The 25,276-nt window shown below is 41.0% G+C and overlaps 1 protein-coding gene and 1 long non-coding RNA gene across 2 annotated transcripts in view; one reads left to right on the top strand and one right to left on the bottom strand.

The window, feature by feature from the left end:
- Positions 1–14,920, bottom strand: part of LOC125453893 (uncharacterized) — a 53,113-nt gene extending 38,193 nt beyond the window's left edge. The window contains exon 1 of the long non-coding RNA XR_007247894.2: positions 14,809–14,920. This is a non-coding gene — a long non-coding RNA (uncharacterized LOC125453893). The remainder of the gene's footprint in view (positions 1–14,808) is intronic.
- LOC125453891 (inactive dipeptidyl peptidase 10-like) overlaps positions 1–25,276 on the top strand; it is a 1,598,661-nt gene that overhangs the window by 253,187 nt on the left and 1,320,198 nt on the right. The window lies entirely within an intron of this gene.

Genomic DNA, 25,276 nt, shown 5'->3' with positions numbered 1-25,276 from the left:
CTATCGGCATATGTCATTTTCTTGACAAATTCCTGACAACTAGAGCCAATAAATCAGATCTCCTATGAACTTCAAAGTAATGGGTATGGATCTTAAGTGGTTTAGGAAGCACAGCAGCCTCATTGCTGTCCAAATAATACTCTTCTTTCTGATTATGATGATGGCATTTTAATTTATTTAATCTATGACGGTAGACACAGTAATGGAACAGAACCAACCTTATTGTCCCATTACAAAATATAATGGGAATGCAAAATGTCCAGAAAACTATCTGTTGCCTTAATTAACTTGAGGTTTGATGTATACAAGTGTTGATGTTTCAAGGATAAGAGAAATGCAAAAGAAATACAATTTCTGTGAGCAAAAGTTTTTCTTTAAAAATGTTACAGACTATAAATACAAAGTAAAAGCTAAAAACGAAGCATTGCAAGTGTTGGATAATTTAAATTTAAAAAGTCAGAAATTTCTAGAGAAATGCAACAAATCTGGCAACATTTGTAAATAGAGAAATAGATTTAACGATTCAGGTCCACTAAGACTCTTCTTCAGAATCTTAAAAGTAAATAAATGTTGAAAGAACAGTTAATTGATTTGGCACAGTCTCAAATGTACTCAATGATCTGGCTTCCACAGCTTTCTGTGGCAGTGAATCCCATAGATTCACCACTCTCTGGCTGAAGAAGTTTCTCCTTATCTCTGTCTTCCCTCGTGCCCTTGGGTCCTAGACTCTCATACCAATGGAAGCATCTTCCCAACACCCACTTTGTCCAAGCCACTCAGTCTTGTGGAAGTTTCAATTAGATCACGCCACCTCCTTCTAAACTCCAGTGAGTGTAGTCCCAGAGTCCTCAAAACTTCCTCATATATTAAGCTTACCATTCCTGGGATCGTTCTCGTGAACCTCCTCTGAACCCAGTGTACCCTTCCTAAGAAGGGGCCCAAAACTGCTTGCAATACTCCAAATGTAGCTTGATCAGAGCCTTATAAAGCCTCAGTAGTACATCCCTGCTTTTATATTCAAGTCCTCTCAAAATAAAAGCCAACATTTCATTGCCTTCCTGCCTACTGAGTCAATTTACAAGTTTACCTTGAGAAAACCTTGGACGAGAACTTCTAAGTCTCTTTGTACTTCAGACTTCTGAATTTTCTCCCCATTGAGAGAGTAATCCATGCTTCTATTCTTCTTAGCAAAGTGCATGACCTCACACTTTACCATGTTGTACACCATCTCCCACTTCTTTGCCCATTCTCCTAACTTGTCCAAGTCCTTCTGCAGCCTCACCAACTCCTCAATACTACCTGTCCTTCTACCTATCTTTGTCCGGAAACTTAGCCAGACTGCCCACAGTTATTTCATCTGGATCATTAATGTACAAAGTGAAGGAGTTGTGGTCCCAGCACTGATCCCTGCAGAACACCACTCATCACTGGCTCCCATCCGAAGAAAGACCCCTCTATCCCTACTTTCTACTTTCTGCCAGACAGCCCATGTTCTATCCGTGCTAGAACCTTGCATCCAACACCTGGGGCCCTTATCTTACTCAGCAGCCTCCTGTGTGGCACCTTATCAAAGGCCTTCTCGAAGTCCAGGTAGATAACATCCATTGGCTCTACATGGTCTACCCTGCTCATTACTTTCTCAAAGAATTCTAGCAGATTTATCAGGCTTGACCTCCCCTTGATGAAACCATGTTGACTTTGCCCTGTTTTACTATACACTTGTAAATATTCAGAAATCTCATCCTTTACAAAGGACTCCAAAATCTTGTCCATGACTGAGGTTAGGCTAATTGGCCTGTAATTTTCTGTCTTTTGCCTCACTCACTTTTTAAACAGGAGTGCTACATTCGCGATTTTCCAGTCCTCTGCGACCCTCCCTGATTCTAGTGATTCCTGAAAGATCACCTATAATGTCTCCACTAACTCTTCAGCTATCTCCTTTAGAGCTCTGGGGTTTAGTCTATCTAATCGAGCTGATTTGTCCACCTTCAGGCCAATCAGTTTTACTAGCACCTTTTCCTTGGTGATAGCCACCATACTCAGCTCTGGCCCCTGACTCTCTTGAATTTTTGGGATATACTTGTGTCTTCCACCTTGAAAACTGACGTGAAGTAATTATTCAGTTCCACAGTCATTTCCTTGTTCCCCACTCTCCAAACCACTTTCCAATAGTCCAATGTCCACTTTTGCTTCAATGGTGCCCTTCATACACCTAAAGAAACTCTTACAGACTTCATTTATATTACTGGCTCACTTAATCTCATATTTAATCTTCTCCCTCCTTATTTCTTTTTTGCTACCCTCTGTTGGTCTTTGTAAGCTTCCCAATCATCTGATTTCCCACTTCCCTTTGCCACATTATATGCTTTTTCTTTTGCTTTTATGCTATTCCTGACTTCCTTAGTCATCCATGGTTGCCTCATTCTCCCTGTGCTATGCCTCTTTTTCCTAGGGGTGAATTTTTGCTGCATCTCCTGAATTCCATTCCCTATTTTAGAAGTCCACATACACTGCATACAATACTTCTCTAATGTAAGACAATGACATGCACACTTCCATCCACAGATAATTCTTGCTGTCAGTTACACTTTACTTGTTCATTGAATGTTACATTGAATAATACAGGTTGAAGTTAATCGTAGGACAAATAACTGGTGAAGAATATTTCATCCTTTTGATGGAAAGCTTTATGCATGATCTATTTAACTGATATCTGTGAATAGTTTTTCTCTTTGGAATGTATACTTTCTAACTGAAGATGTTAATAACTATTGTAAATATCAGAGAAGCCCTCATGCATGCACAGCTGCCATAACAAATAACGGGTGGAATTTTCCATGCCTACTTGAAGTTTTACAAGGGAAGATGCAGGATATTAATTGGGTGGAAAGCAAAAAAATTAGTTTCTTAATGGTGGATCGAACTTTTATGAACATAATTACAAAGAAATTAATGGCAGGAGGAAACTATTCCCACCAGTAGGCATGTTCTACCATTCAGTATGATCATGGCAGATGATCCAACTCAGTACTCTGTTCCCACTTTCTCACCATACCCTTTACTCCTTTAGCCCTAAGAATTATATCTAACACTAGCTTGAAAACTTTTAATGTTTTGGGCTCAGCCATGTTCTAAGGAAGTAAATTCCACAGGCTTACCACTCTCTGGGTGGAGATATTTTTCCTCCTCTCAGCCCTAAACGGCCTCTGCCATATCCTTAATATGTGACCCTGACTCTGGACTCCCTTGGTCATCAAGAACATCTCTCCTGTGCTAGACCTGTTAGAATTTTATAGGTTTCTTTGAGATCATCCCTCATTCTTATAAGCTCCGGTGAATGTAGCCTCAACTGATCCAGTCTCTCTTCAGATGTTAATCCTGCCATCCCAGGAATTAGTCTGGTAAACATTTGTTGCATTTCCTCCATAGCCAGAACATTCTTCTTCAGATAAGGAGACCAAAACTGCACACAGTGTTCTGTATCTCACCAAGAAAAACTTCCCTGCTCCCGCGCTTGAATCCTACTTCGTTGCTTGATTTGCCATTAAGTTTTCCACAAGCTTCAGGCAGGTTAGATTTCCCGAAGTGTTTTGAATTTATTACAATCTCATGTCTACTCATTAACAATTCTAACTTTCTCGGGCTAAATTCTGTTAGCCAAAAATGAGAAACACATCTATATACAAACATGACTATCTATAATAGGTGGTTACCTGGTGAGATTGACATCTTCTGTCAAGCTTCAGTGGATACAACGTCCTTCAGTTACTTGGGTCCTTCATAATCAAGCCACTTATTGGAGAACATACTGACAGTGTTAAGAGTGACCTTCTCCATTTTGATCAGCTCATGAAAAGTCTCAATTCTATGCAGTCTGCCTCTTCATTGTTAAACACTTACTGTGTTAGAAATGAAGTTTGACTGGGCCAATAACCCTGCCTAAGTAAGGCTGATGCCAACAAACCTGACCAGGACAGATAAGCAGGGCTGAACTCAAACGCCACTTTTTGTGGCTGATTCCTTGCGCCATGTGAGAAGCTATCAGATGAGTATGTGTCCCTAGTTGCGGTGAAGTGGTAGTGAACTGATGGTGGGTGGTCTGCTACTTTTAAGTTTTATGTACAAAAATTGGCAGATCTATGAGAGGTAGTACCACTGTGGAGCTAGTCAAACTACCTTGGCAGCTGCAATTAAGTGACAGCTATTGATTTCACATGAGGAATCTATTGGAGAGACTTGGTGTTCAACATCTTTTAGATGTGTGTAATGGCAAGCTTATGTTGTGAACTCATACAATAGAGCCACAAAGATGGTGGTTCCCACCCCGCAACAGATCCTTCATCCTTTTGAAGCACAGTTGCCCTCAGCTGCCCGTGGGTACTGGCCCCACAGCCATGTCTATCCAGACTGCTTTCATCAATGTGGATGTCTTCATATTGTCACTCTTAGTTAAAAAAAAGCTTCCCTCCTCCCCAGGACATCTGGAAAAGTGTCACTAAAGCGGGGTGCCTCCTTTTGCTAGGACTTTGATAGCTCTTGGGGTAGCTGTTTGTGAAGTGCAGAGTTTGAATCTCACTCGTGGTGAGTAGAAAGTGAACTGCTGTTGGGGTGCTTTCTGAATATGTTGCTCAGGTGTCAGAACTTGGAAAGTCTCAGCAGGCTTCAAAGCTTCCCATATATAAAATCTGGTATATTTCTTTTGCTGCAAACGTATGTGCTGAGAGGAACATAATCAGAACATTAGCAGGTAGTCCCTCACACTCTTCAATCCCATCATGGACATAAGAAGAAAATTCTGAGGAGGTGAAAACTCTGGCCAATATGTGTAATATTTTTGACACGAGGAGTAATTTTATCGCTTCCAAAATGATTAAATATGACAACTTTCCATGTTTAACGATAAATTTACTGTATGACATTGAGTTTCACAGATACTTCTTTTAACAACAACAAATTAACTAATGACATGCTAATAACAAAAAAGGGAACCTGAGCACTATTTCAGTATGACATATATTAGCCTCTATAGCATTGATGACCAGACATTCAGTCGTCCTTGTGGAACTTTTAATGCATCGACATTTGCAAGGTTTTCCTGGGAAGCTTCAAGTTTTGATGATCAGTTTGGAACGGTTTCACAGAAATATCACTGGGCTAGTAATCCAGAGGCCCAGGCTAATGTTCAGGGGACATGGATTTGAATCCCAGTATGGCAGATAATGACATTTGAGTTCAATAAAAATAATCTGGACTTTAAAGCAGGTCTAGTACCCACCATGTAATCATTTTCAATTGTCATGAAAACTCATCTGGTTCACTAATGTCCTTTAGGAAGGGAGATCTTCCATCTTCATGTGATCTTCTTTATATGTGACTCCTAACCCATTGCACCATAGTTTACTTCTAACTGCCTTCTGAAATGGCAAGCAAGCCAATAATTTTAAGGGTGATTATCATGGACAACAAATGCCAGCACTGCCAGTGCTGCAATGTGAGAGTTAAACAATCCTACTTGCCCAACTCACGCAGTGACCCACTCACCTACACACACATGTTCACACATGCAACTCCTAAGCTATCTGACTCACGCTACTCCCCTCATCTACTCACCAATGAACCCAATTGATCGTTCATCTACTTAATTCCCATCCACTTACTCATTTTGGATGGACCTATAGACACTTGGCGGAATTTCACAGATAGTTTCAAAAGAAAGGGACATGTTCTCTGCTTCTTTAGCTCTACTCTGCTTTGTTGAAGTTGCTGAGAGGTGCAGTGCTCTATGTTTCTGTGATGGCTGGGATTAGAAGATCCCAGAAGAATTGTGCAGTTTTGTTGGATTAAGGACACTTTTGTGGACGATATACACTGCATTACTACTGCTTGGAGAATTCAAGCTATTACATTTGGCTTTTTTGCTTAAAAGATTATCATGGTTCAGTCATTTCTCCTTGATGATGCTGAACAATAAATATCAGAGAGGAACAATTATATTTTTAAGGCTTAAGTTACTTTAATCCATGAAGAATTTTAAGGAATAGGATCTAGCTTTAAAGACACTAACTTTCTTTTCTGAATTCTAATGTTGCTATTTTAAAGGTAGTAGGAAACATGTACTTGTGTAAAGGAAAACATTCTGAAGGTGCAGTCATGCTAAAATGTAACTGTGGAGATTGTATTTTAAATCTATGGTATAGATTTTCAACATGCCAGCCAAGCATAAAATTGGCACTATGCATTGACTAGTCATTATAGAAACCATTCAATTTCTTATTTCCATTATCTGCAATAGAAATGAAAAATTGGACACTTTCTATATAAAAAATGCTGATCCACAATTTTAATTTTACACCCAGTCGGTACATTTAAAACGTAACCCTATGTCTATTTTAATATGAAATGCAACACAATTGCAAAGCAATTTCAGGCTGTCAGCTTGATTCTATCAATTGCTATTACTCTGTTTATCTACAGAACATTCCTGGCCTCTCCAGTAAATGAGAATTTTCATTGGATTCATAGGTGCTGCTCACTAGAGTTGTGCTAGATCATTAATCCTGAATTCTAATTGATCCAGATTGGAATGATTTTCAGGATCATTTAGTATTTCTGAATTTGAGCAGCTCATAACAGTTTATAATTTAAACAGCCTTCCTGTCTGTTCTCAAGAAATACAACCATTCATATCGAGGATTTGGCGTTTGATTGCATGGCATCTTGACTTGGCAAACATCTTCAACTGTGGAATGGTTTTGCAGCTGTAATGTCTCACGCAGTGAGAGTCAAGACTCAACTGAGTCTTTAAAGTAAGCCTCAAATGGAAAGTAGTTGAGTTTAGCAGCATGAAAATGTGAAGCTTAAAGGACAAATCACCTTACGTAATTAGTAAAGCCATACAAACAGGCACTGGCCTCTGCTCTTAACTGGGAAATGAATTGTGGAAAATCCCTGCTAGCTGCAGATGTGAAATATGTAACAAATAATTCAAAATTTAGAAAAATCTGAAATGAAATCAGTAACTGGATTATGAAGTGAATGATATAGTCCCAGTTCACACATGCACTTAGCAGTGTACAGCAATGTAATGGACTTTGTAATGAATTTGCTGGGAAGATTTTAGTCAAAATCTGTGCTGCTTTTATGGCTTAGAGACTATCAACCAAAAGCATGTAAGTTAGTCCCATCAGAGATAGTAGGAACTGCAGATGCTGGAAAATCTGAGATAACACGGTGTAGAGCTGAATGAATACAGCAGGCCAAGTAGCACCAGAGGAGCAGGAAGGCTGACATTTCGGGCCCATTTCTGAAGAAAGTTCGAGGCCTGAAACGTCAGCCTCCCTGCTCTTCTGATGTTGCTTGGCCTGCTGTGTTCATCCAGTTCTACACCTTGTTATCTCAAGCTATCCCCATCAACTGTTTTTTGTGTGCAGGGGGTAGGGGTGGTGGGGAGCTGGGGAGGGTGACAAAAGTGAGGGCTTAATTGTGGCAAAGTGAGGTGTCAATTTTCTTGTTGGCCTTGGAAAACCAATTTTTCTCTTTCTGCTCCCACAAGGAAAGAAACTTTAGTTGTATTTTCTTACCTGTTTGGAGTAAATTCATTGCTATTTCCAATTCAACCTGTGTATAAGAATTTTAGTTGAGTCCCAATAATGTCTTTAAGAGTCAATGTGCATATGGTCTGGAAAAACCCCACCAGCCGGCTTGTTGCTTATAAGAAGTTCACTCCAGGGCAACCAACTGACCCTGATGATCTTAACTGCCTATCTGCCTGATGCATTGAAACTACTCCAAATTGTATCATGAGAAAATGATCATTTTCAGTCATTTCTTTGGGTAGATGTCTCTCATATTGTATTCTACTTCTAGTAGTAATGCTGCCCTCCAATGCTCTTCTTAGTGAGATGGCAATTGTTCTTTTAAATAAATTGTGACAATGTTGATTAAACATTCCCTTTGAATCCTTAGTAAATAAATATATATATATTTAGATGTAAGTAATTCTAAAATGATTTTTTTAAAAAAAGGAATAGAAGGTGAGGATGCAAAATTAAATTGAAGCAGGAGTGCGAAATGTAAGAGAAATTTTAGCCCATCGTCACATAGCCTGCCTGACTATTCTATCCATTGAAATAAATTAGAACTTTAACTCGTTGCCTGCACTACACATGGCAAAGAGAGTTGGTGAAGGCATACAATGGGTGACTGATCTGCTCCTGTCTTTTTTGTGCCACTACAGAATTTGAATTCTACTTCCGTACGTACCACTCCTGACTATTCATTTCAATGCAAATTTTAGACTGTTGTCATCTGTGGCTGAATGCCCAAACTGTTTTTAAATTATATAATGGAGTGCACAGGGAAATTAATTGTAAATGGCATTTGTTAGATATATTTATATGCTATATTAATAGGTTTTTGAATAATTAGAATTACCCATAGGCACCTTTAGATGTATGGTATAATTAATACTGAGTAGCAGCATATCTTTGTAATAAAGCCATACAAATAAGCACACAACAATTGAATTTAGAATATCTTAAAATATAAATACTTGCACATGTGTGACTTACAAAAACTATGTACTATGCGGGGTACCTTTAAAAACTTCTAAACATGACTCTCTATGGGTTTAAAAATTTAAAAACCATAAGTTCAGAAGTATAGGCAAGTCATCTGTCTGGTAATTATTAATGTTTAGCTTTATTACCCAAAAATATATTTGATATGTGCAAAATTACATCAATAGTAAATGCAAGACAGATTACCATTGCGTGCTGCCTATGATTTAGTAGACATTTCAGTGCTGAAGATGTTTGCCTGATATATATGAAGCTGCTGTTATGGACACAGTGAATCTTAGAACAGTCTAAACATGACATACATTATCTCAGTGAGGAAAGAACATAAACAAAGGACTTACAATTATTGTAACAACTTTTAAACCTTCAGGACATCTTAAAATACTCCACAGCCAATGAGATGGTAGGAACTGCCGATGCTGGAGAATCTGAGATAATAAGGTAGAGAGCCGGATGAACACAGCAGGCCAAGCAGCATTAGAGGAGCAGGAAAGCTGACGTTTTGGGTCTAGACCTGAAACGTCAGCTTTCCTGCTCCTCTGATGCCGCTTGGCCTGCTGTGTTCATCTAGCTCTACACCTTGTTACCAACAGCCAATGAAGTCAGTTTCTACAACTACAATGAAATGTTTCTCCCTAGCCTTGTTGTGGAATTGAGTTTTTTTTTCAATAGCTGATCATTTTGACTTGGTTAAGCTAGGCAGAAATTAAATTATATTCTGTTTAATTGTGCTGAGTTGTAAAACATTTTTTGTGAGGAAGGTACCAACTTACTAACTCAAAAGTGAGGTTGATGTTTTTATTGGTACTCTGTGGCTCAGGCTCATATAAATTTCGGCTAGCACGTATGAAAATATTTTTGAAGTGGACACGGTTTTTAGTCAAAGACACACACATTTTAAAATGGCAACACAAGCTATATAACAGGCCTACGCATATTGGATTTATTGGCAGTTTTGACCTATAATTTGTTTTGGATTTCAACAATATGGAGTCACACTTGGTTCTTGTACTTAAAGGACATTGACAAATTTCAGAGAGTATTTAGCTTTAGCATTTGGAACATTTTGGATCACAGATAAACACCAGGAAGTGACACTATATACTCCAGACAAGTGCATTAATTTTTCACTGGTATCATCTTATTTTCATTAAGATCTATGCATTGGGTAAGCTTAGAGAGGGATAAAAGGATGATTTTATAAAGTAGTTGACATGTTGTAAATTGAATGAGGAGACAGGAGGAATTGATTCTGTTACAAATATTTTTAAGGATTTGATGTAGAAGGCAGCCATTAGACGCTGAGATGCTATACAGACTGTACACTGTGATGTTTTAGGGCTTATCAAGAATGACAATAATGTAACAGACCTCCAGATTCAGTAGATATTGGACACAATATAATGGTACAGTTTGCTCCTCCACATGCAGATTGTCCTCATGTAGATCTTGATATCAAAATTGGAGCTGACTACAAGCAGAGGGAGGCCTGTTTAAAAATAAAATCTATGGAGCTGGAGGAACTCCCAAAGTAACAGGCTGCCACTGTGAGGCAATTTACCATGGCCAATCCATCTTAACTGCTTCTGGGAGCATCCAACATGGGCTGATGGGTAATACTTTTCTTGAAATAAGTCCAACTGACCTTTAAAAATAGTGCCAGAACTGTTGACATAAGGAGGTTCCACCAGTGGAAAGAACCTTTAGTTGGTTCACCACTTATGATACACTGAGTAACTCACACAACACTTCACTTCCATAAATAATGAGCTGATAACGAAGTGATCACATGAGATAATGAACCCCCTGGCTTTGTCAGATATGAACCATTCAGCATGCTTGTTTCCAATCCAAGCTTTAACTTAAGAAGTAGAAAATCTTAGCTAGAATTCATCAAACACAAAAAAAAGTAATATTTTCTCTAAAACCTGAATGATCTTTTTGCCTTGACGACCCCCAGGATAATGCTTCTCCAGATTGTGGTAGCCAACTCATAACTGACGCAACACATTAATTTCTTTCAGTTTTGGCAGTTAATATGAGTAGTTCAGTTGTGGCTGCCCTACAAATTCAGTCTTCCCTGGTAACTTTGCTCCTTTGCACAATCTAACTATTCTGAGCTTTGTGTACAATTGACCAATCCGTAGCAAATATAACAACGGAGCATTCAGCAAAATAAACAACATTAGATGAGCCAAAACATCAGCTATGGTTTGCAAATCTTTTTTTAATCAATGAATAGCATTGTACATCTAAACTTTTAGCTATTTATCGGCCAACAGCATGAAAGGATCACCACATTGTGGAGTTGGTGTAATTACCCGTTACCAAAATTTCCCCATGCACAGTAAAGTCCTCCCCGTCATTCTATGCATAGATATATCTGAACAGCAGTAGGTTACTCTTTTGCAACTTCAACATTTTTATGGTTTTCCATGCTTGTGTATCTTCTGTCAAATTATAAATCATGTTGCGCTATGTGATCATGCCCACTAGAAGATGGTTTGGGATTGAGCTAACTTGACGAGGACTGCAACAGCCAAAGCATTTTTATCTACTCATCCAGATTTGTGCCTTTCCAATGCTTAATGCTCCGCAAGGTCCATACCTGACCGAATGGCCATGTAATGGAGAGATCAGCAGATCATCATAATGGGCAAGCCTATGAAGCTGTATACTGGGAGGCACCACCAACTGGTCAAGGCATCTGATTCTCATCTTTAGGTGGCTGAAGACCACAGATTGATGATCCTTGGGCTGAGGTAAAATTGCTTACAGTCTCCACATCTCTCTGATGGTAATGTCACTAACGCCTTAGCTATCTTCACACAGGATATGCCTTATCCACCAACAACCATCTACAGATGGCTTCATAAAGAGCTGTGCAGTTGCAATTGCTGGAAATTGTTGGCATCAAGACAGCTCCCAGCAAAATGTTTCAAGGCCTGCATAAAGTATTTGCTGATGAGAAATCTCCCTAGGTGAGTCAGAGCCTTGATGACCTCATAGCTGCAAACAATGATCCCCTGCATCAAAAGAAATCTCTCAGAAAAGGCAAAGCCCACTGACTTTAGAGCTCTTGTTCTGTGATTCAACTTGAATCAATGTAATCCCTTGCCCTCATGAACAGAGCATCTGGATATTCCCTGAGGAAATGATATACTGCTGCCTGTGGAAAGCCACCAATAGTTGCTTTGTTGTTCCATGAAGAAACTAGTTGATAGGTTGTGCATGTTGGCAGTGGGTTTGACAATTATGGGACACCATGATGAATGCTCCAACAGAATGCTAAGTGACTGGCACACAGGTCAGACGAATCTGAAAACACCTGCCTGCAAGTGTTCTTCCTTTCTATTAGACCATCTAATAAGAATATTATTTTCATTACAGTCTGACCATTCTCTTACCCACCTGTGCATTCTATTGCTGAGTGGTCTAATTCTGCTTCTGCAGATGCTACTGCTCAGAACTAGTCTATCCTGTCTCAGAGGACTTTAATCCCTTTTCTTGTTATGTTCCTCCTCCCTGTCAATTAGAATGTGTAGTCTTCCTGAATATCCATCTCACAAACCCACAAGCAGATGGATCTGAGATAACAAGGTGGACAACTGGATGAACACAGCAGGCCAAGCAGCATCAGAGGAGCAGGAAGGCTGATGTTTCGGGCCTAGACCTTTCTTCAGATCTGTATGCCATTAGCCCCTTAGCTGTCCGTTGAAAAGGCCTTTAACAAAATTGAAGAGATTCAACAGATAATCCTCCTGACTTTTTAAAACTGGTTGCTTGAGGGATTCTTTCCACCATCGATACTCAGTAGCGTTAGGGTGTATCACTTACAACATGCACTGTAGAAATTCATCCTTTGAGTGAACATTCCAAACCTGTTTCCACCTAGAAGGCCAAGAGCAGCAGATTAATGGGAATGCCACAACCTGCCAGTACCCCTACAAGGCACTCACCAACCTGACTTGAAAATAATATTGCCATTCCTTCAGTGTTACCAAGTGAAAATCCTCAATCTCTCTCCCGAATGGTATTGTGGAAATACATACAGCATATTGACTTTTCTCATGGGATGTGAGTGTCATTGGCTTGACTAGTATTTATGGCCCATCCCTAATTGCCCAGAAGGCAGTTAAGAGTCAAACACAATACAGTGAGTCTGGAGTCACATGCAGGCCAGACCAGATATGGATGGCAGATTTCCTTCCGAAAAGAACATGTGAACCAGATGGATTTCTCCTAATGACTGGCAATGTTTTCATGGTCGTCACTAAACTCTTATTTTCAAATTATTGTTGAATGCAAATTCCAGCATCTGAAATGGCGGGACTCAAACCCGGGTCCCCACAACTTTTGCTGGACCTCTAGATTCATATTCTCGTGCAAATTGTACTAGCAGTTCAAAAAGATAGTTAGCCACCACCTTCGCAAAGGTCATTAGGGATGAGCAATAAATACTACACAGAGAGTGAATCCTATATCCCATGAAAGAATTTAAAAAAAAGTGTTTGGATAATTATTTCATCATGCTATGCGATATTCATGTGGAAGACATAAATTCCATCTTGGCTAGCGACTGCTAAAACTACTGTACTTCATAGTCATCAGGAATATTAGTCAGTCAACCTCACTATCAAGTAACAGAACCCAGGTTGTATTGATGTCTGTCATTAAGTTGCAGTCTGATGAGTTGCTATGTGAATAAATCTTGTGATACATTTTCTCAGTATGGACCCCGTTTCAGTGTTCACAATGCAGCCCAAAGAACACATCAACAACATGCTTGTTCAGAAGGTTAACTGGCCACTCATCCATGCCAGGTGTGTTGCTTCCATAAAATCTTATTGGAGCCTTTTAGTTGGGAAGATGTTGGTTTTGCCTGAAGAATTTTGTATACCAACCCAAGGTTCAGGTTTAAGGAGCTGACTGCTCATGGTCCCACCTTCTCATTTAAGTTAAAATCTCTCTCACCACTCATCTCAATATGATTCTTCAGTCTAATCAGTGAAAGATGCATTGTACTTATCTTGTTGAGACAGGTTTCCAGTCAACTTTGTTGAGGCTACACAGAAATTAATTTCAAACCACAGTAAGTTGCAATGCAAAAGCACAGTGATTAAACCGGAGTGTAATGAGTGATTGGAGCTGTGTTCTTTACCTGTATACATATGAGCCAATGTGAATTATGTGTAATTCCAGGTAGTCCCTGAGCCTGTGTTAACCCCAGAATGATGCTGTCGGATTCATTTTTCTTTCACAAAAGTAATATTTTCCTCTTTTTTTAAGATGATAAATGTTAGACAATGAAACAATGGAGCTCATTGGCATTCTGATGTGTAAGATACAATTTTGTTACAGGTGAAACAATTGAAAAATAATTGTTTTGTTAGGTCTATTGTCCAAGTCAACATATGGTAGCTAATGGAAATGTGTAAATAAATAACTGAAGCACAGTAGTTTACATTAGTCCAATGGCTCAAAATGTTGACTGCTGCTTTTCCACTAATTTCATCTGATTTGCTGAGCATTTCTGCCTTTCCCTGCAAGTTCCCCTCTCCTAGAGTAACAGTTTTCACAGTTGTGTAGTTTTAATGGAATTGTAGGCATTCATTCCATATCATACACATTTTATCTTGCTGATACATGTCATGGAATTTACTGGGATAAATTATTTTGCATTGCTCAACTGCATGCAGAGGCATGAATTTTACTATGTTGGGGATTTTATTTGAGAAAAGCACCATTTTAGTATTTGGGCAGCAGGGTGAACTGTGCGTGACAGCGGTACAAATGGGATGTTGCACTTCTCTGAATCATTTGTTTCTTGCAAATTATGTTTATTATTGACCCATAAGGATGAATAAATTGCCAACTTAAATCACAATACTTGGATTATTCAAACATGACTACATCAACCAATTCTTAACGTCACTAGCTCTGCCTTTTTTATTAATGTTTATATTTGACTTTTTATTTTGTGATGCTGTAAATAAACACAGCACAACAGAACCAGTCTCAGGACCACCGTTTGAGCCTGTCCTTATTTAGTCATTATTTACACGTTATGACAAATGAAGCTCTAAATCCTCTGCTTATTTCTGGCTATAAATAAGCTCAGGCTTCCCAAACAAATTCAAACAAAAAATTGGATTTACCACAATATGAAATGGAACAGATAAATCTGGTTTACTGAGGACAAACAGCATTCCACATGCTGCTTACTTACATTTGAGACGCAGGTGATGCTGTTTCCCAGTAGGCACAAACTGGAAGAGGAGTGAGATTTTTCACAGATGAATCTGTCTGATTGTCTGCTTTGTGGAGCATAATGAGGGAACAAGATCAGCAGAAGTAGCAATTTAAACAGTGTGAGATTTGATCCTGAAAAGAATCATTAGCTTCAGCATAAAAGAGTTCTATTCAGCTTCAATTCTCCTGCTTTCTCATCACATCACTGACTGTGATCTTTGCTGTTATCAACTGTTGCCATCTCTTTCTTTTGTTTTTCAACCGTCATGATTTAAAAGTAAGATGCAATCAAATATTGAATTTGCAGTGAGCCAAGTGATTTTTTTTCTACACAAGAAACACACCGCAGTGTAAAGCCATTAGTTTCCCTGTCCTTTAATCAGAACAGACCACGCATGCAAAGATGAACAAAATGCTCCTTACACCAAACAAAAAATGTTTTTCTTCAAGTGATTGGTTTCCACTATTACTTGGCCTGCTAACTCCCATTACTATATTATATATTAGTTTTTAAATAATTTGGATATTCCTATGTGTCTAGTAATATGTAGGTTTTTTTTCTGATACACAAACAGTCACTTGGAACTTGAATATGTCTGTTAAAGGGACAAGTTGCCAAAGCGTTTCAGTTTGCACTCTGCAAAGAAAATTCAAGAATGGTAAATTTCAGATGATCACAACAATTCATGCTATATGACAACAAGGGTGCAGATTATCAAAGCTTTGCCATGGTGGAAGCATCTAAGAGTTATTGGGTTCCAAAACTGCTGAATATTTCAAAAAATATAAAACTGAAGCATATTCTTTTTGTTTGCAGAGATTGAATCCCTACAAAGGAATGTATGTTGTTTCTAACAAGCATAAATTACATATATAATTGGCTTAACTAATTATCAGAAACAAGTTGAATAGATGGTCAGACATCTCTTTTTCCAGGTGTAGCTCACTCATTGATAGCAAGAACTGCTGATGCTGGAATCAGAGATAAAATGGTGTTGAGCTGGAGGAACATAGCAGGCCAGAAGAACCACAGGAGCAGGAAAGTTGACATTTCGGTCGGGAGCCCTCTTCAGAAATGGGGGAGAGGGAAGGGAGCTCTGAAATGAGTAGAGCAAGGAGGGGTGGGAATGGAGAAGGTAGGTGGGGTAGTGATAATAAAATGTGAGGCTGGATGAACACAGCAGGCCAAGCAGCATCTCAGGAGCACAAAAACTGACGTTTCGGGCCTAGACCCTTCATCAGAGAGGGGGATGGGGTGAGGGTTCTGGAATAAATAGGGAGAGAGGGGGAGGCGGACCGAAGATGGAGAGAAAAGAAGATAGGTGGAGAAGAGAGTATAGGTGGGGAAGTAGGGAGGGGATAGGTCAGTCCAGGGAAGACGGACAGGTCAAGGAGTTGGGATGAGGTTAGTAGGTAGGAGATGGAGGTGCGGCTTGGGGTGGGAGGAAGGGATGGGTGAGAGGAAGAACAGTTAGGGAGGCAGAGACAGGTTGGACTGGTTTTGGGATGCAGTGGGTGGAGGGGAAGAGCTGGGCTGGTTGTGTGGTGCAGTGGGGGGAGGGGACGAACTGGGCTGGTTTTGGGATGTGGTGGGGGAAGGGGAGATTTTGAAGCTGGTGAAGTCCACATTGATACCATTGGGCTGCAGGGTTCCCAAGCGAAATATGAGTTGCTGTTCCTGCAACCTTCGGGTGGCATCATTATGGCACTGCAGGAGGCCCATGATGGACATGTCATCAAAAGAATGGGAGGGGGAATTGAAATGGTTTGCGACTGGGAGGTGCAGTTGTTTATTGCGAACCGAGGGGAGGTGTTCTGCAAAGCGGTCTGCAAGCCTCCGCTTGGTTTCGCCAATGTAGAGGAAGCCACACCGGGTACAGTGGATGCAGTATACCACATTGGCAGATGTGCAGGTGAACCTCTGCTTAATGTGGAAAGTCATCTTGGGCCCTGGGATAGGGGTGAGGGAGGAGGTGTGGGGGTAAGTGTAGCATTTCCTGCGGTTGCAGGGGAAGATGCCGGGTGTGGTGGGGTTGGAGGGCAGTGTGGAGCGAACAAGGGAGTCGCGGAGAGAGTGGTTGCTCCGGAAAGCAGACAGGGGTGGGGATGGAAAAATGTCTTGGGTGGTGGGGTCGGATTGTAGATGGCGGAAGTGTCAGAGGATGATACGTTGTATCAAGAGGTTGGTGGTGTGGCGTGTGAGAACGAGGGGGATCCTCTTTGGGCAGTTGTGGCTGGGGTGGGGTGTGAGGGATGTGTTGCGGGAAATGTGGGAGACGTGGCCAAGGGTGTTCTCGACCACTGTGGGGGGAAAGTTGCGGTCCTTGAAGACCTTGGACACCTGGGATGTGCGGGAGTGGAATGCCTCAACGTGGGAGCAGATGTGGCAGAGGCGGAGGAATTGGGAATAGGGGATGGAATTTTTGCAGGAGGGTGGGTGGGAGTAGGTGTATTCTAGGTAGCTGTGGGAGTCGGTGGGTTGGTATGTGAGAACGAGGGGGATCCTCTTTGGCCTATCTCCTTCTCAAAATCCACAAACCTGCCTGCCCTGGTCGACCCATCGTCGCAGCCTGCTCCTGCCCCACCGAACTCATCTCCACCTATCTGGACTCCATTTTCTCCCCTTTGGTCCAGGAGCTCCCCTACATCTGTGACACCACCAATGCCCTCCACCTCCTCCAGGACTTCCAATTCCCTGGCCCACAACACCTCATTCTCACCATGGACGTCCAGTCCCTATACACCTGCATTCTGCATGCAGATGGCCTCAAGGCCCTCCGCTTCTTCCTGTACCGCAGGCCCGACCAGTCCCCCTCCACCGACACTCTCATCCGCCTGGCCGAACTCGTCCTCACCCTCAACAACTTCTCTTTCGATTCCTCCCACTTCCTACAGACTAAGGGGGTGGCCATGGGCACCTGCATGGGCCCCAGCTATGCCTGCCTCTTTGTAGGTTACGTGGAACAGTCCCTCTTCCGCACCTACACAGGCCCCAAACACCACCTCTTCCTCCGTTACATTGATGACTGTATCGGCGCCGCCTCTTGCTCCCCAGAGGAGCCCGAACAGTTCATCCACTTCACCAACACCTTCCACCTCAACCTTCAGTTCACCTGGGCCATCTCCAGCACATCCCTCACCTTCCTGGATCTCTCAGTCTCCATTTCAGGCAACCAGCTTGTAACTGATGTCCATTTCAAGCCCACCGACTCCCACAGCTACCTAGAATACACCTACTCCCACCCACCCTCCTGCAAAAATTCCATCCACTATTCCCAATTGCTCCGCCTCTGCCACATCTGCTCCCACGTTGAGGCATTCCACTCCCGCACATCCCAGGTGTCCAAGGTCTTCAAGGACCGCAACTTTCCCCCCACAGTGGTCGAGAACACCCTTGGCCACGTCTCCCACATTTCCCGCAACACATCCCTCACACCCCACCCCCGCCACAACTGCCCAAAGAGGATCCCCCTCGTTCTCACACGCCACATCACCAACCTCTTGATACAACGCATCATCCTCTGACACTTCCGCCATCTACAATCCGACCCCACCACCCAAGACATTTTTCCACCCCTGTCTGCTTTCCGGAGCGACCACTCTCTCCGCGACTCCCTTGTTCGCTCCACACTGCCCTCCAACCCCACCACACCCGGCACCTTCCCCTGCAACCGCAGGAAATGCTACACTTACCCCCACACCTCCTCCCTCACCCCTATCCCAGGGCCCAAGATGACTTTCCACATTAAGCAGAGGTTCACATGCACATCTGCCAATGTGGTATACTGCATCCACTGTACCCGGTGTGGCTTCCTCTACCATTGGGGAAACCAAGCGGAGGCTTGGGGACTGCTTTGCAGAACACCTCCCCTCGGTTCGCAATAAACAACTGCACCTCCCAGTCGCAAACCATTTCCACTCCCCCTCCCATTCTTTAGATGACATGTCCATCATGGGCCTCCTGCAGTGCCACAATGATGCCACCCAAAGGTTGCAGGAACAGCAACTCATATTCCGCTTGGGAACCCTGCAGCCCAATGGTATCAATGTGGACTTCACCAGCTTCAAAATCTCCCCTTCCCCTACTGCATCCCAAAACCAGCCCAGTTCGTCCCCTCCCCCCACTGCACCACACAACCAGCCCAGCTCTTCTCCCCCACCCACTGCATCCCAAAACCAGTCCAACCTGTCTCTGCCTCCCTAACCTGTTCTTCCTCTCACCCATCCCTTCCTCCCACCCCAAGCCGCACCTCCATCTCCTACCTACTAACCTCATCCCACCTCCTTGACCTGTCCGTCTTCCCTGGACTGACCTATCACCTCCCTACCTCCCCACCTATACTCTCCTCTCCACCTATCTTCTTTTCTCTCCATCTTCGGTCCGCCTCCCCCTCTCTCCCTATTTATTCCAGAGCCCTCCCCCCATCCCCCTCTCTGATGAAGGGTCTAGGCCCGAAACGTCAGCTTTTGTGCTCCTGAGATGCTGCTTGGCCTGCTGTGTTCATCCAGCCTCACATTTTATTATCTTGGATTCTCCAGCATCTGCAGTTCCCATTATCACTGGGGTAGTGATAGGTGAGTGCAGGTAGGCAGTGGTGGTGATTGGTCAGTGTAGTTTTCCCAGGTGGCCTGCATTTTTGAATGCTTAGCTGATCTCCTAGAATGCCTTTTGGATTTAACTAAACATAAATCAGCCTGCTCAGCTGCAAAATAGGAGTGATAGCTCTGATTGATTAACATGCTTATAACCCTGTAATTTTTTTTTCTTTAAATTGTCTTTTCAATGTCTATCTGGTTGATTGGGCAAGTATTAGAGATAAGAAATGGATTGAAGATTTTCTCAATGGAACTTCCAACGCTGGTGTTACTGAAAGAATAGAGTCTTGTCTCTTTGTTTTCTAACTCCAGACTACAGCTCCATCAGATTCCTGATACAATTGTGTAGCTGTGAACATTGTCTTCTGCAAAAGCAAGCCTGACTCCATCCAAGTAGTGGGTGGTTTGAAATGCCCAATCCCTGCCATGATCCAATAAGAATAATGGTACTGTGTACAGGCTCACCATTCACGGTCATTTCATGTTCACAAAAAAAAATTGTTTGAAAATTGAATTGCAGGTTGATATCCTGAAAGTGGGTCCCATTAGCCATTTGTAAATTTCTACTATGACAACTTTGACACAGAAAGAGGCATAAGGATTCACGTCATGTTGTAAGTATTTCAAAATTTTTACATTCCTGGCAGCATAGACAATATGCACCCTTAGCTTGTGAACTCACAGGACTAAAAATTATCGTGAACAGAGCCAGTTTTCTCTAAGATTACTAAGGTCCCAATGTCTTGCCCTAGGAATGCTTTTGCCAGAGGCATGAACAGTAAATATGAACAGAAAGAAAAGCCAGTAAAATGTGTGAATGAGACATACTTGAGCTAAGTAATGAGCTCAGTAACTTACCTGAGTGGCAGGTGTGTGTCTCCTGATCCCAAGTTATAGGGCCCATTGAGTTACCTCATAATACCTGACTCTGGCTTTACTTAACTGAAGCAGTGACCCTAGTTCTCACTAACCTTTGCTCGTGTGCAGTTGTGGTGTCCCACCTCCATTATAATGAGCTCTGGTTTTCATCTTCCTTGCCCAGTGAATGCATTCTACACCCCACACGTCTCATTCTGCATGCTGAAAAATGCCATGTCCGTATTTCCAATTTCAAAAGTCAGCTCTCATAGATTCATAGAGATTCCCAGGTTCATAGAGTCAGATAGCGCAGAGAAGACCCTTCAGCCCATTGAGTCTGCACCAACATAAGAGCACAAAAGGTGCACTAATTCCAACTTCCTGCACTTGATCCATATCCGTGAATATTTTGATATTTGAAGTGCTCATCCAGATATTATTTTAAGCCCAGGAAGCACGTTCCAGATTCCCATCACCCACCGAGTGAAAATGTTTTTTTCCTCTCCAAATCCCCTCTGAATCCTTTGTCCCTTACCTTAAAACAATACTTCTTGTGACCAATCCCTCAAACATTTTGTTGTTGTAAAAATATTCATGCTCATTCCCCCGGGGCTACTTCTTCAATCCTCTAATTGCAGGTTTTGTTAGGTTCATATTTCCAGCTACTTCTAATTCAGTTTGCTGTTGCCAATTGAGTGATTTCTTTCTTAGACACAAATCTTTAATGAAAGTAACACTACCATATCACATCTATGTCTGGTGACTATTTGTAAAATCGGACAGTGAAAATTGAAAAACAACTAAGTAATTTATGCATATAGCAATGAAATTACCATCACTACAATTCATACAGCCCTGATTCAGTACCAAGACTGCTGGCCACTGTTGCTCCTCTTTATAAATGACTTTTACAGAAAGCTCAAACCACTAGGTAAGTGCATAGTAATGAACTTGCCACCCAAGAACTCCAAAAACAAACACGTTCTTCATCGTGCACATCATTAACATACTTTAGGTAAATGACCAAAATTAGCAATCAAATGTATCTTGGGATACATATATAATGTACAAATTTTCAAAAAAAGTAATTCCTTCATAAATTAGAATGATTTTATTTAGATTTAAGAACTGAATGTCTTTACTTAGAGGTTCGCCTGTATTTTCATCATTTCCTTCCTAATTCTTGTATTAGAAAAGAATTTAAAAAAAGGACAGCTAAAACGAATAATAAGATGAAACTAAAATAAAGAAGAAAAATACAATCAACAAAAAATATATGTGGAAACTAGCCAGTAACTGTCCAGGAGAGTTCTTCAAAACTGACAAATTGATCAACATGGTATACTTCAAAAACAGCTACCTGTGGATGTGAAGTGAATTTTTTTCTGTTGCCTGTGAGTTAAAGTGTTGTGTTAACTTCTATATCAGAAGAAACATCTATGGAGAGAGATCAAGCCAACATTTCAAGCCTAGATGACCCTCCATCAGAGTTCGTTCCACAATGTTAACTGACCCATTGTTAGTTCGAGCATTTTTTGTTTTCAGTACGGTTTCCAGCATCTGTAATAATTTGCTCCTACTCTATATCAAAGAACTTGGATTTGAACCAAACAATCATTCAGGCTGCAAAGCCTTCTCATTTCTAGAAGGGCTTCCAAGAGACCACATTTTTTGAACTGGAGATCCTGAGAGAACTCCAGTCTGCAAATAGAAGGTGAAGAAAGAGAATCAGCAAGGAACAGTACAGAGTGTCTGTGGCCACTGGCAGAATAAATAGAAGGAGGATAAGGTACTGCAGTCTGACAACGTAGCATGGATAATGATCCTGCTTAATCTTCTTGTTCTGCCATCTCCTTCTCTATAATGTTATTTATGACCATTGATCATCCTTTACTTGGGAAAATTGAATTATTTGATCAGTGAATATTTACATAAATATAATCTATGTTAGTCAGTGATTTGTGCATGGAAATTTCAAGGAATTGAAGTATGTTTTCCCTCTATTTGAAATGGAGCCTCTTGCCTTTTGGACCATCGTTTAATCACGTGAAGGAGATTGACAAAATGTTAGAAATAGTCTCAGCGAATTTAACAATCATATTCTACCCTAATTTTAAAATATATCACCCTGTCTTATCACCTCATTAATGAGGTGCTGCCACTTTAAAAGGGCCTAGCACTGGGCATCAGCCTTATTTCAGATGAAGGGCTCACTTTAGTAAAGATATTCAGGTTTACAAAGCAGGTTCATTATTCCTGCACATTATCGATGTGGAGAAGCAGTCATTATAGTTGTGAGACCAAATGCAGGAGGATTGCTTTTCTCGGCTTCACAATTCTTTTCTGCAGCTGCCAAATTGAAGTTCACCACCTCTAGCTATCTGTACCCTAATATTTCCTCACTGCAGGCTGAGGAGAAGGCTTCATATTGTTACACCTCTCTCTAGCAAGCCACATCGGGACACCTATTGGTGAGCAGCAAAATATTACAGCTACTGCTCCACTTCAACTGTGAAGGTATGAGTTTCTACCCAAAATTAAATTTCAAACAGGGAATTTGCTCTAACAAATAGTTAAAAAAAAACACATATTCCTGTCTTGCCTACCTCTAGAGCTGGCCCAATAGGTGAGTCTGTAATGCATTACAATTGGTGTATGTTATGTCGGAACATAATATGTCCATTTAAAAGGTAAGTCACCTCAGCATTGGGGAATCACAGTGGTGAATTATCAGCCAGTTTACAGGCTTGTTCAGATTGTATTGCACTTTTACAGAGTGTATAAGTATAGAATAAAAACCTCCCTATTGAGTTGCAGTAACTAATGTGTTTGTATGTGCTTTGGTCCTGGCTGGAATGTAGTAACTATCTAGTCCAGAATAAAGTCCAACCTCATTTTCTTACCAATACTATAATATAAATTTCTCACGCTATATGCTGCTTGGAACCACTACTTATAAATCTATAAGTGTTGTGGGCCCTTACAGTAGTACTGTTGTACAAAAAAGAACATGCCAACGTAGAAAGACATTGATATTAGAAAATGGCAAGGTACCACAACAGATGTGTTAACTAGATTAAACTAATTTTGTTGGAACTTTTGAAAGGAATCCGACTTGTTCTCTGAAAGTAAGAGAAGGTGTTCCACAACTCCATTTTTGCAAGCAAACATGTGAGATAAAATGAAAGCAAATAAGTCTGTTATGTAATATCTGGAAATGCAAAATATGTTTTCAAAACAAGGAAAATATAACTAGAAATATACTGAAGGAATTATAGATCTGTGTTGCTGGCAAGTAATACAAGTTGTCACCAAATGCAGTGTAGATACGTTGCATGGATTGACTCATGTTGGGGAAAACTGCAGATCAATGCAAGATAATTATGTTTTCTCTCCAAAATCCTTCAGAAAAGATATGGGAACAACAACAAAGTTGCTGGAATAGCTCAGCAGGTCTGGCAGCATCTGTGAACGAAGAAACAAAGTTAACGTTTCAGGTCCAGTGACCCTTCCTTAGAACTGATGGTGGCTGGGGTGTTTTCCGGACTATAAACATTAATTCTGTTCTTTCCTTCACAGATGCTGCCAGACCTGCTGAGCTTTTCCAGCAACTTTGTTTTTATTCCTGATTTACAGCATCGGCAGTTCTTTCAGTTTTGACAAAAAATACGGGATAAGGAAACTTTAACATTGATGACACTAAATGTGGACTGCCGGCAAAATGAATGGATTTGATCAAACATGAGGGTAACTGGGTTTTTCTCATGTTTCAGATGCTACTCTTCTGATAATGAGGTTGCTTTAAAAAGTTTAGAAATCAATATTTGAACATTATTTCATTTTTTACTCTGTCATAGCATAGCATGTATATTAATACGCAGGCACCGATTAATTTTTCTATCATAATATTTTTGACGATAAGATATCATGGAAACTTCATATTTCTTAATAGATTCAATAAATTCAAATGCAAGAATGTGATTGTCTTCCCAATACATATTTCTCAGATATTTATTTGTACTCAAGATAAGATGGTCTTCATAGCAAAGCTCACAAGTAACGTTAAAATGATAAGCTGAAGACAGTGGGTTTAGGATTACTAGGCCTTTTGTTTTGTAGGCATGCATGTACAATAAGAGTAGCTTATTGTCCTGAAAAACAAATAGCTTTTGTAAAATGTTACAGTGATGTCCAGCAAAAATGCAGAAGTAACTTTGTTAAGTGTGTAAGTTATAGAGTCATAGAGATATACAGCATGGAAACAGACCCTTCGGTGCAACTCGTCCATGCCAATTAAATATCCTAAATTAATCTGGCCCCATTTGCCAGAATTTGGCCTATATCCCCCTAAATTTTTCCTATTTATGTACCGACTGAGATAACTTTTAAATGTTGTAATTGTACGTGTCTCCACCACCTCTTCCAGAAGTTCAGTCCATGCGTGCACCACCCTCTCCATGAACAAGTTGTCCCTTAGGTCCCCCCTTAAATCTTTCCACTCTTACCTTAAAACTATGCCCTCTAGTTTTGGAGTCTCCTACCTCGGGGGGTAAAATCTTGGCTACTAACCCTATCCATGCCCCTCATGAATCTACAAACTTCTATAAGGCCTTGCAGGCAGAGAATATATTTTAAGGTGATTGGACTTCAGTTGGTTGAGAGAGGTGATTTAGTTTTTAGGGGGAAAGTACTAAGAAGGCCAACATATAGGTGAGCAATCATTTGGGAAGGGAATAGTATGTTAGCCTTTATCATAAAAGGACTCAAGTTTAGGAGTACCAGAATTTTACATCAATTGTATAGGACCTTGGTTACACTGCACTTGGAGTACTGTGTGCAGTTTTGGTCTGCTTACTTTAGGAAAGATATTACTGTCACAGAGGAAGTGTGATGAATGTTCACTACACATATTCCCGGGATGGCAAGAGGTTATATGAGGAGAAATTGGGCATACTGGGCCTGTGTTCTCTGGAGGAATGAGAGGTAATTTC

Source organism: Stegostoma tigrinum, chromosome 7 (genome assembly GCF_030684315.1).
Source record: "Stegostoma tigrinum isolate sSteTig4 chromosome 7, sSteTig4.hap1, whole genome shotgun sequence".
NCBI classification, from domain to species: Eukaryota; Metazoa; Chordata; class Chondrichthyes; order Orectolobiformes; family Stegostomatidae; genus Stegostoma; species Stegostoma tigrinum.
This window is presented reverse-complemented; position numbering and strand designations above follow the sequence as displayed.